General features: G+C 39.5%; 1 long non-coding RNA gene across 1 annotated transcript in view; it reads right to left on the bottom strand.

Annotated features, from left to right (window-relative positions):
* Positions 1 to 477: 477 nt before the first annotated feature.
* Positions 478 to 13,289, bottom strand: part of LOC139545958 (uncharacterized) — an 87,787-nt gene continuing 74,975 nt past the window's right edge. The window contains exon 2 of the long non-coding RNA XR_011669162.1: positions 478 to 1,052. This is a non-coding gene — a long non-coding RNA (uncharacterized lncRNA). The remainder of the gene's footprint in view (positions 1,053 to 13,289) is intronic.

The following is a 13,289-nucleotide window of genomic DNA, read 5'->3' as shown; positions in this document are numbered from 1 at the left end:
CTCACAAGATCCCTATACTATATTATGCTATCGCTTGTCACGGCCGTCGTAGGGAGGAGACCAAGGCGCAGCGTGGTATGCGTACATCTCTTTATTATAAGAATGAACACTTAACAAAAGAACAAAACGAACCGTGACACTATACAAAGAGTGCTGAACAGGCAACTACACATAGACAAGAACCCACAAAACCAAAAGGGCATATTGCAACCTAAATATGATCCCCAATCAGAGACAACGATAAACAGCTGCCTCTGATTGGGAACCAATTCAGGCCACCATAGACCTACATATACCTAGACATACCAAAACCCCTAGATATACAAAAAAACCTAGACAATACAAAAACAAGCATACCCACCCTCGTCACACCCTGACCTAACCAAAATAATAAAGAAAACATAGATAACTAAGGTCAGGGCGTGACATCGCTAAACATCTCTTAGTTCATTGAATAAAACACACAAATCCACTTAATCACTTCTTGAAGGACGATAATTTATTTCAGTAGAGCAGGAGAAAGTGGTTAATAGTATCTGCATTTAGTGTAAGCAGGGCCCGTGGAGGCTCAACCTGGGCCAAACTGGATGACTCTTGCCAGTACTCTGCTTGATTATTATTATTTTTTTTATGTTCATTCATCTTTAAATTTCGAATGTGGTGCTTACCTGCTTAAATGGGTGTAAACAGGTAAGCACCAGATGAAAGATATGAACAAGCTTATTTAAAATGTTTTCAAAAGAATCAAGCACTGTACTGACAGGGTTACTGTGGTGCTATAGTGTTGAGGGTTGAGAGGTCCATGGGATCTAGGTTGCTTTGACAAACTCCCCAGACATTATCCTTGTGGCTCGCCAAGTAGCTCTGGTCCCTTTCCAAGCGGAACTGTAGTTCTTTACAAAGGGGAGTGAGCATCTTACTCCGGAAGCAAGGGGGCTTGATGAACCACACTGGTTTTCCATTTTGAAGGCCATCCTCATCGCTCATCAGGTCAACATAAACTCCTGTCCAAATGTATTTCTCATTGTCTGCAAGCACCCTTGACCGTGCATCTAGAAGCAAAAAACAAAGAACAGAAAGAAACACAGTAAACAAATGCATCAGGCTCAAGTTATGCATATTCATATAATTCAAGTCTGAATATTACTTTAAATCCCCACAAACCCCAGATTGTCAGCTAAACTGACATATGGAATTGTTTTAAGATTGTCATATTATTGATCATTTAGCTATTTTATTTTGTATTTTAGGACCCCTTTAGGTATCTACAAAATATATTTAAAAAAATATTGATAAAATATTGATTTTGGCCATTACTACTAAACCCATAGAAACACATTGATACATGGCAAAAAGGACAGTCAAAACATAAATCATAAGAAACAAGGTTTTGAAGTGTCTGTCCTAAATCTAGGACATATTAAAAAAGCTCAGGAAATATATGTATATAGTTTTTAACACATATTTAACCCCTTTTTTTGGGGTAGACACAGAATTACCTTCATACTTCCATTCATTTTTTAAAACCAGTACCAGTTACCTTCAGATGAGTCCCGTGATACTTGTGGGGGCCATAGAGAAAAAAGGAGAACACCATCGTTTTCGTGAGAATTAGTGATAATTCGTTTTCCCATTAGTTTGTAGCCCAAATGGTTCAGACTCTACAGATGTTTATGTGAGACGAATAATTTTTGGGATGTCATCCAACACAAAAAAACATCTCTCTAGCTTAAACTGACTGATCACCTACAAACACCTACCCAAAGGTCATTATAATCAAATGAGATATGATACAAGTTATGCATTTGATACTGGCAGTGCACAGAGCTACAGGCATGTGGACTAAAGTAGGAAACAGAATTTTTGCCAAACGTGCACTTAGCTCATGATTACTATTATTTTCAGTAAAACAGTGAATGCAGTTCTGATACAGGGGCAGTTAGTGTTCCAACAAAGTACAGCAATCGGTGATTAATAATGGAACTATGGGGGCTATAAAAGCCACTCTAGACCAGGTGGGTGGAATTCAACGTCTGTTTTCATTCTACTCTTTTAGACTGAAATGTATAACTTGAAACATGTAATAGGGAAATGTATGCACTTTGTATTCCAAAGACCAGGTGTAATAAACCTAGTCTTACACAGAAGCTACTTGTACAGAAAGGCTGAAATGATTTCTCCTCTGACGACACTTCTTTGAATATATTTGTCCAAGATTGTGTCCCCTATGTTTTCAGGTGAACCTGAGAGATGCGCCCACCTCACAATCTCGTAATAGGTGGCACAACAACCTGCAATGGATATAAGCAAAATGTAAATTTATGTTGTTTTGGTGGCAGGACACCGGTGCATCACCTTTCTATTGTCTGTAAAAAGTGCATTAAACATACCTTTGAGAGTTTAACTATTTTTCTCCTGCGTAAACAGAACCTTGTCTCACTAGATGTGTATAGTGGCTTGCGAAAGTATTTACCCCTGTTGGCATTTTTCCTATTTTGTTGCCTTACAACCTGGAATTAAAATGTATTTTTTGGGGGGGGGTTGTGTCATTTGATTTACACAACATGCCTACCACTTTAAAGATGCAAAATATTTTTGGGGTGTAACAAACAAGAAGTAAGACAAAAAGACAGAAAGCATAACTATTCACAGTCAATATTTTGTAGAGCCACATTTTGCAGCAATTACAGCAGCAAGTCTCTTGGGGTATGTCTCTATAAGCTTGGCACATCTAGCCACTGGAATTTTTGCCCATTCTTCAAGGCAAAACTGCTACAGCTCCTTCAAGTTGGATGGGTTCCGCTGGTGTACAGCAATCTTTAAGTCATACCACAGATTCTAAATTGAATTGAGGTCTGGGATTTGACTAGGCCCTTCCAAGACATTTAAATGTTTTCCCCTAAACCACTCGAGTGTTGCTTTAGCAGAATGCTTAGGGTCATTGTCCTGCTGGAAGATGAACCTCCATCCCAGTCTCAAAACTCTGGAAGACTGAAACAGGATTCCCTCAAGAATTTCCCTGTATTTAGCGCCATCCATCATTCCTTCAATTCTGACCAGTTTCACAGTCCCTGCCGATGAAAAACATCCCCACAGCATGATCCTGCTACGGATGGTGTTCTCGGGTGATGAGAGGTGTTGGGTTTGTGCCAGACATAACATTTTCCTTGATGGCCAAAAAGCTACATTTTTGTCTTTTCTGACCAGAGAACCTTCTTCAAAATGTTTGGGGACGCTCCCACATGCCTTTTGGCGAACACCAAACGTTTTTGCTTCTTTTTTTCTTTAGCTTCACTAGGGTAGGGGGCAGCATTTGGAATTTTGGAAGAAAAGCGTGCCCAAATTAAACTGCCTGCTACTCAGGCCCAGAAGATTGGATATGCATTTAATTAGTAGAGTTGGATAGAAAAAACTCTACAATTTCCAGAACTGTTAAAGTAATGTCTGTGAGTATAACAGAACTGATATGGCAGGCAAAAACCCGAAGAAAATCCAACCAATTATTTTGAAAGGCTGTTTTTCCATTGAAAGCCTATCCACCATACAAAGACTTAGGACCCAGTTCACGAGCTCTATGGCTTCCTCTACATGTGGCCAGTTTTTAGGCATTGTTTCAGGCTTTTACTCTGAAAAATGAGGGAGATACAGCACTTTCAATCAGTGGCCAGTGGAAATTTCCATTCATCAGCCATGCACCTGATCGGGAACTTGCCTCTTTTGTTTCTCCTTTCCTATTGACGAAGCTTTTGTCCGGTTGAAATATTATTTATGACAAAAACAACCGGAGGATTGATTTTAAACATGGTTTGGCATTTTTCTACTGAATTTTATTGTATTTTTTTAACTTTTCGTCTGGGCTTAGTGGATGCGCCTTAAGCATTCGGATTACTGGACAAAACGCGCAAACAAAAAGGAGGTATTTGGTCATAAAGAGGGACATTATTGAACAAAATGAACATTTATTGTCTAACATGGAGACCTGGGAGTGCCACCAGATGAAGATCATCAAAGGTAAGTGATTAATTGTAATGCTATTTCTGACTTTTGTGCACCTTTCCTTGGCTGGAAAATGGCTGTATGGGTTTCTGTGGCTAGGTGCTGATCTAACATAATCGCAAAGTGTGCTTTCTCCGTAAAGCCTTTTTGAAATCTGACACAGCGGTTGAATTTACAAGAAGTTTATCTTTAAAATGGAGGATAATACTTGTATGTTTGAGGAATTTTAATTATGGTATTTCTGTTTTGAATTTGGCGTCCTGAAATTTCACTGGCTGTTGTCGAGGTGGGACGCTAGCGTCCCACTTGTACCAGAGAGGTTAAGCAATGGCTTTTTTCTAGCCACTCTTCCGTAAAGCCCAGCTCTGTGGAGTGTATGGCTTAAAGTGGTCCTTTTGGACAGATGCTCCAATCTCTGCTGTGGCGCTTTGCAGCTCCTTCAGGGTTATCTTTGGTCTCTTTGTTGTCTCTCTGATTAATGCCCTCCTTGCCTGGTCCGTGAGTTTTGGTGGGCGGCCCTCTCTTGTAAGGTTTGTTGTGGTACCATATTCTTTCCAATTTTCAATAATGGATTTAATGGTGCTCCGTGGGATGTTCAAAGTTTCAGATATTTTTTTATAACCCAACCTTGATCTGTACTTCTCCACAACTTTGTCCCTGACCTGTTTGGAGAGCTCCTTGGTCCTCACGGTGCCGCTTGCTTAGTGGGGTTGCAGACTCTGGGGCCTTTCAGAACAGGTGTATATATGCTGAGATCATGTGACACTTAGATTGCACACAGGTGAACTTTATTTAACTAATTATGTGACTTCTGAAGGCAATTGGTTGCACCAGATCTTATTTAGGTGCTTCATAGCAAAGGGGGTGAATATATATGCACACAACATATTTTCATTTTTTCAATATTTTTATTATTTAAAACAAGTTATTTTTTTCATTTCACTTCACCAATTTGGAATATTTTGTTTATGTCCATTACATGAAATCCAATTAAATATCAATTTAATTACAGGTTGTAATGCAACAAAATAGGAAGAACACCAAGGGGGATGAATACTTTTGCGTTTCACTGTATGTAGCTATGACACCCATGCATTGTATGGGCAACAACAATACATCTCATTCACTCTATCTATATAGTGCTAATTGTAGACGAGGCCTATTTATTAAATGTAAAAAAAAACATGAGCAGTTAGCTAACAACAACATAAGCTAGCTAGTAGTATGACATGGTAGGCTAGCTAGCACCTAGTGCTGAGCTAGCTAACCTTAGTAGTTAGCAATTAGCATGTGACAATTTTACAATTTTCATGAAAGAATTCATGATACAATTTTCATGAAAAGTACATTTCTAAAATACATAGAATTTGCGTGGTTCATATGTACACATGTAAATACACTCAATTTGAGACATTCTTTGTAAAAACATTTAAAAGACAAAGTATTTCTAGAAATAAAAATCTCCGAAGACACCATCTTGTTCTCATTAGCTTAGCTTGCTCACTCATTTTTACTCTGTCAAAATACTTAAATTATGCATTAAAATTACCAGAAAACTCATAACTGTTTAGATAAATATGTTATCTCTAGATTTTTTAAATGAAACCATACTTATAAATGTTACAAATGGAAAGAGAGCCTGTTACGTGACTTCCCCTTTTGGATGTTAACAAGGCGACAGTCCATCTTAACTCCTCCTCCACATTTATTTAATTGTTTCTATAGTGCAGAAGGGATCTCGTTTCAGGCATTCTTTTAGGTTAATAACATGGTATCGTGGTAAAAGCCACATATTTTCTTCAGCATCCAACTGAGCATCTACTGACTTCATGCCCTCAGACAGGCCATATGCCCTCTGTCAAAAACCATCATCATCTCTCACTAACAGTAGTGTTCAGCAGCTCAACATCGCTTCATAAGTCCTTTCTGTTCTGTTTTTTTCCAGTGTGTTAATGTGATTGCCACTCGTCCTTTTGCCATTTGTATGTTTTCTATTTGAGCAGGCAGGGAAAATATTTCACACAGACGTGTGTGCATGTGAGTTGTATGCCACTCGATCACTCACTCCAACGGCCAGGGGAACAAGGGATGGTTTTGTCCTCCGGCCAGGAAGAGAAAGAGATGAGCTCTCCCTCGCTACTTTCATTCCACTGTCATCTCTCCTTCAGCTAGCCTCCTGTTAGTTTAAATATGACACGTTTCAAACTGACAGTAAATCACTTCCACTTCCTGTCATAGATTGAGGTGTGTGTGTGTGTGTGTGTGTGTGTGTGTGTGTGTGTGTGTGTGTGAGAGAGAGAGCAAGATGTAGTAGTAAAGCATGTGGTAAATCTGAAAACAGGAAAGTAAATATATAAAAAGATAAGGGAACGATAAAAAAGTAATAATCCTTGACAAACAGAGATCTGATCATGTAGTGGTCATTAAGTGAGAGAGTAGCCAATTAATGTGAATGCAGGAAAGGGGACATGTGAACGCTTTGGAAAAGTGGAAAGCAGTAGGGAGCTAAACAGAATTTTGTGTGTGTGTGTGTGTGTGTGTGTGTGTGTGTGTGTGTGGCACTGATTGCTGAAAAGTAGCACAGCCCACTTTGAGGGGCCGGTGCAGGTGGCTCCTGCTTGGACAGGTTATTATATTTTGTGTGTGTGTATGTGCACACTACAATGATGATGATTAGAGAGATATACTCAGACCCGTTTATACTTTCATGCTCAGCCACTCCACCTGTCTCTTTCAACAGATCTTTACATAACTAAACACACGCACTCACGCCAACACTGGTGAATGAAGAAGATATCGTTTTGAGAATTCCTCTGCGTCTCATGCCAGCTGTGTTGGGATATCTCTGCTCCAAAAGAAGAGGAGAGAGGGATGGAAAATAATAATGGTTTTGAATGAATTAGGCTAAGAATTGTATAAAGGGGAGGAGTTGTCATGTTTGAACCTAAAATCAAACATTTTAAGAAATTATGGACTGTCGTTTCTCTTTGCTTATTTGAGATTGCCATAATATGGACCAAATAGGGCTATCCTCTTTATACCACCCCTACCTTGTCACAACACAACTGATTGGCTCAAATGCATTAAGAAGGAAAGAAATTCCACAAAATAACCTTTAACAAGGCACACCTGTTAATTGAAATGCATTCCAGGTGACTACCTCATGAAGCTGATTGAGAGAATGTCAAGAGTGTGCAACGATGTCATCAAGACAAAAGGTGGCTGTTAAAATATGTTTTGATGTTTTTTTTACAAGAAAATATATAGTATTTTTTCTTTCTTTTTCCAAAAATAATAACTGTTGGGACTATAATGATGTTATAAACCATTGTACATTCTGTAGTCTTCACATTCTGTATACTCCCCTTGTCCTAAGGGTAAAAAATGACCCGCTTTCAATAAACCCATAAAATAAAGCAGCTTAATTGAATTTTAAACCCCAAATCTATTTTGCGTGAAGAAACAGCCAGTCATTCATCACACACTTTGTGAAAATCTGGGTTTTGCCTCTTCACAATGCAGAAAGACTGCATTTAATCAGTGAACACCACTTGTTTTTATTACAACACACCTGTAATATATTTATTTTGTTACTAAAGTAGAGGTTTATTATTGCTAAAGGTCTGCATAGGTGTATACATTCATTTTTTAGCAAGAGATAGCACGTGTTTAGCATAAGAAAGTAGCAGAAATGTGCAAAAGTAGTTTTGAATGCATTTTATTGAAGGGAAATAACAGTAACAATAACAGTCTTGAACTTTTTTGGCAACATAGTGATATACTCTTATATACTGTACAATGAGGAATTCAAATACGAAATACTAGTCTTCTCCCATTGTTTAACCATTGCCCCACCCACAAGGTGTATAAACAACAATAAATAAGAATAAAATAAGATAATAGATACAAAACAAAAACATGTAGAACATAAATCAATCAACTCTACTTAGCACATATAGAACAGTATGCAAGTGTGTGTGCATGGACTTTGCAGATGTATTTCTCACATGTGCGGCATATAGTATTTGTTTTACAGTCCTTCTTAGGGGGGAAGAATTGACATCTCCTCCTCTTGCCTGCCCCAGCTGGAGCCTCAGGTGGATCAGGACAAGATTCAGCCCCCTGAACAGCTTTCACAAACACCGCAGAGGCTGCTGTGTGGGGGAGGCGCTCCCTGCTTTGAATGTGTGGGGTTACAAGTGCCTTTCCCAGCTGCTCCAGGAACACCCTCCTCTTGTTCCACTTATCAGGCATCTAGGTAGGGTTGATCTTGTTCCATATCACGAAGGCATTGTATGAGGACACATCAATGATGTTAAAGAAGATGACCAGGGGCCAGCGGGCAGTCATCCTCCTGCAGCTGTAAGTTCCAATCACCTTGTCCAGGTTGTCCACGCCTCCTTTGTTGTGGTTGTGGTCCATGATGATGGCTGGCATCCTGTCCTCACGATCACTGATCTCAGCCAGTTGGTGCAGTGTGCTCAGGAGGACCACATTCTTGTTCCTCTTTGGGAGGTAAGAAACTAGAGTGGTGGTGGAGGTGGAGGCAAACTTTGATAAGAAGGCCTCTCTCCCCCTTGTTGCGAGGAGTGCAGGGGGGAGCTCAGGCCTGTTCTTTCTAACTGTGCCAACCATGGTGATCTTCCTCTTCAGGAGATGCTGGCCGAGTTCATAAGAGGTGAATAAATTGCCACGTGAAATTGTGCCCCCTCAGTCCATCTGTCACATCAAGCACAACCCACATCCCCTGGTTCTTCTCCGGGCCTCCACTGGTCGGCTTCCCTTTGTAGACTTGCATCTTCCAAGCGTAGATGGATTGTGCGTCACAGGTCAACCATATCTTGATGCCATACTTGCTGGGCATATGTGACCCGATTCAGGAAAGTCACGAGTTCACAGGAGAGCTGTTTGAATGTCAAAAATATGTTTTATCAAAATGCAGATTTTTTTTGCAGAAATGCCTTCTCAAACGTGTGAACTTTCATGTGCCTTAATATCAAACTTGTATGCCATCTGTAAATATGAATTAAATTGTTAAATTATGAGCCTAGTAGGTTTAGCCACAGAAAAAGTGGGCAACCTTCCCGCTAGACATGATTGGCTGAGATAATGAGTGGGCTGGACATGCCGAGAGATGAGTTTGGATTGGTCTACCATATAGCATGTGTCTGTCTATTGTAGCTGGTCAGTATATTTAGGTAATCGTGTCGAACGCGGCTTTACATTTTTTTAAATTGCGTATCAAAACTGCACAAGCCTAATGTCAAGTTAAAGTGTACCTTTAGCTAGCTAACTTTAAGCTGGCTGGCTTGCTAGCTAACTTTATGTGTATGCTCTCCACTTTCTGAAGGACCGAGTTTTGAAATCAGTGGAATTCGAGTATGATAGCTAAGAAGATGGAGAAAACACCAGTCTGGAATACATCGTCAAACTAAGGCAACCATGCATGGCATCAGACAGGAGACGCATCCAACCATGATATATACCGGTAAGATTTTCAGATATTACACGTTTCTAAATTTTGACAGAGAGGGGTTTCATTTTAAGTGTTCTGTTAGCTAGCTAACGTTAGCTGGCTGGGTTGCTACCTAACGTTATGTGTATGATCTTATTCTTCATAATGCAGACACATTTGCTTGACTAGTTATAGCCATAGTACCTGGTGGTTAGCTACTTGCAGATTCATGCAGGGTAGTAACATCATGAGTTGTGATGATGGTCCATTGTTTAGCTAGCTATCTAGCTAGCTACATCTGACAAAATACTCCACTCTTATTTTGACAAAGTATTTCCATTTCAAGTTAAAGTGTACTGCTAGCTAGCTAGATAACTTTAGCTGGCTGGCTCGCTAACTAATGTTACGTCATGCATTGGGATTCATTTTTTTACCTAGCTAGCTATCTAGCTACATTTCTTAACAGAAGTCTCTCGTCTTAGTGTGCCAGAGCGCAGAATAACTGATGCATTTTTGAACGTTCAACAACCGTTGAATATGTCCAGTGTCAGTAAACGTCAGCAACAAAGCGTAATTCAATTGTTGACACCATCACAGGTACAGTCACCAACGCCCTGGATAATGTGAAATTAGCCTAACCATCTCTGCTAGGGCGAGTAAAATGGTCAAAGTGGGGTGTTCTCTCATTATGTGTCTGGAAGTAGCTAGTCAATGTTTGCCAGTTAGCTTAGGTGCTTTACTGTAGTTGTGAGGTCAGAGCTTTCGGAACGACCCTACTTATTGGACAATGCTGAATGGGTGTAGACAACGAAGGGCTCTGCGATAGTAGCCCAATAGTAGTACCAAAACATTGAAAGACGGTTTTCTCAAAAATGAGTTTACAAGTTGATCAACTTTCAAAGCAGAATTACTTTCCCATTTTATCCTCAAATGCAGTGTATGATATACCATTGTGTAGCTCTGAGTCTCTACTTTTAACCAATGTAAAAAACAGAAATTAAGATGTTGCTACGTATGGCCAAATCCAGGTGGTGAGTCACATATACTGCCGGATAAAACATCGACCTTTTGACAAAAGAGATTATTATTAGTAATTTGTATCAGTGTCACAGAAAACAATCACATAAATCTATGATATTACAGCAATATTAACTGTGAAAATCACTTAGATTACAGATATGAAAATAAATATATACCTCTGAATGGAACCAGTTGCTCATCCACTGTTACTTCAGGCCCAGGGTTGTAGAGGTATGGCAGACGCTCCACCCACTTCTTCCAGACCTCTCTTTTGGCCAGCAGTTTGTCTCTCACACGTCTTGCAGGTCTTGTCTCACGGTTATCAAATCGTAGTATTCTTGAGAAATTGTGAAAGACTTTCAGTGGCATCGTGGCACGGAAAATCGCCCTTTTACTCTCTGCATCCCAAAGACTACATGTAGCCTCGCCTCTGGACCTATACACACCCGCTAGGATTAGCAGCGCTATGTAGGCACGCAGGTAAATCTCAACCATCCTTTTCCAGTTGTCTCCATATTTATGGAAACGCTGCAAATGTGTCATCTCCAGGAAGATTCTTTCGATGGCTAGTTTGATGTCCTGGGCATGGGCACTCATGGCTTCAGTAAAGAGAGACACCTTTATAGCCTCTGACTGCATTACCAATTAGTAAACAATGCTTTCAAGACATGTTTATTTTTTCAGAAATTTTGTTCATTTTGTCTGTGAACTTGAGTCATGTGTGGGGTCATGGAGGGGAGATGCTGCGCATGCACAACAAATATTTAGTTTTGTCTGAGTTCAATCAGTAGCACACATAATCTCAATTTCTCATTGTGTGTGTGTGTGTGTGTGTGTAAGTCTATGTGGTTTTTGTGGTGTTACCTTAAGACAATCTTTGTACCCTGGTGGTGTACATGTTTCACTTTTTCTAATGTTGGGGTCACTCTAGGAAAAGTCATCACATTTCAAGGCGGTTTTCTCTGCTGTTAAACATAGTTGCGGGTGATTTTTGACCCTTAAGACAACACAAGGGTTAGAAAAACATCCATCTGTAAGAATATACCTTAAATATGACTGCAAATAAATGTTAACAAATGAATCTACAAAAATTCAGCGACATCGCGAATGGTGGTCCTCAAAAGCATTTGACGTTGATTTGGTATTCCCCGGAAAGGTAAGACTGCTCTATTGTCACGCCCTGACCTTAGAGATCCTTTTTATGTCTCTATTTGGTTTGGTCAGGGTGGGATTTGGGGTGGGTATTCTATGTTCTATTATTTTGTATTTCTATGTTTTGTCCGGGTAGGGTTCTCAATCAGTTCTCAATACTTAGGTAGCCTTTTTTCCCACCTGTCTTTGTGGGAAGTTGACTTTGTTTATGGCACATAGCCTTTAGCTTCACGGTTTGTTTTGTAGTGTTTATTGTTTTGTTCGGCGTCTTTTCAAATAAGGCCTCCTGTATATCTCTCCAGCCTGGTGAGTCCTGTGGCAGACGCTCCACAATTTTTTTTCTTAAAATGTATTAACTTCTCTAGGATAGGTGGGACGGTAGTGTCCCACTTGGCCAAAATCCTGAAAAAATGTAGCGCTCCTGTCACGTTCCTGACCTTATTTCCTTTGTTTAGTCTTTGTTTAGTTGGTCAGGACGTGAGCTGGGTGGGTATATTCCATGTTATGTGTTTTCATTGGTTTAGGGTTGTCTAACTAGCCTGATATGGTTCTCAGAGGCAGGTGTTTTATGTTGTCTCTGATTGGGAACCATATTAAGGTAGGCTGTTCTCACTGTTTGTTTGTGGGTGATTGTTGCCGTGTCTGTGTTTGTTCGCCACGCGGTACTGTTTTCGTTCGTTTGTTCACGTCGTTTATTGTTTTGTATTTTGTCAAGTATTTTTCGTCTTCGTTTAAATAATTAAAGTATGTATTCAAACCACGCTGCGCTTTGGTCCGATCCTTGCTCCTCCTCAGACGAGGAGGATTACGACGAGCGTTACAGCGCCATATTCAAATATATTACTCTAAAAATCAATCTTTCATGAAATCACACATGAAAGACACCAAATTAAAGCTACACATGTTGTGAATCCAGCCAACATGTCTGATTTCAAAAAGGATTTACGGGGAAAGCACACCAAACAATTATGTTAGATCAGTACATAGCCACAGAAAAACACAGCCATTTTCCCAGCAAAATATAGTAGTAACAAAAAGCAGAAATAGAGATAAAATTAATCACTAACCTTTGAACATCTTCATCAGATAACACTCATATGACATCATGTTACACAATACATTTATGTTTTGTTCGATAATGTGCATATTTATATCCACAAATCTCGGTTTACATTGGCGCCATGTTCAGAAATGCCTCCAAAATATCCGGAGTAATTACAGAGAGCCACGTCAAATAACAGAAATACTCATCATAAACATTGATGAAAGATACATGTTTTACATATAATTAAAGATACACTTGTTCTTAATGCAACCGCTGTGTCAGATTTAAAAAAAACTTTAGTAAAAAGCACACCATGCAATAATCTGAGATGGCGCTCCGCCATGTTGGAGTCAACAGAAATACGAAATTACATCATAAATATTCTCTTACCTTTGATTATCTTCATCAGAATGCAATGCCAGGAATCCTAGTTCCACAATAAATTGTTGTTTTGTTCAATAATGTCCATTACTTATGTCCAATTAGCAAATTTTGCTAGCATGTGTAGTACACATGTCCAAACGCTCGCACAGCTGCAGGCAAACGTCGGACGAAAACTTCAAAAAGTTATATTACAAGTCGAATAAACTGGTCAAACTTAGTAGAGAATCAATCTTCTGA

Source organism: Salvelinus alpinus, chromosome 19 (assembly GCF_045679555.1).
Source record: "Salvelinus alpinus chromosome 19, SLU_Salpinus.1, whole genome shotgun sequence".
NCBI lineage: Eukaryota > Metazoa > Chordata > Actinopteri > Salmoniformes > Salmonidae > Salvelinus > Salvelinus alpinus.
Note: the sequence above shows the minus strand (reverse complement) of the source record. Positions and strands in the feature narration are given on the sequence as shown.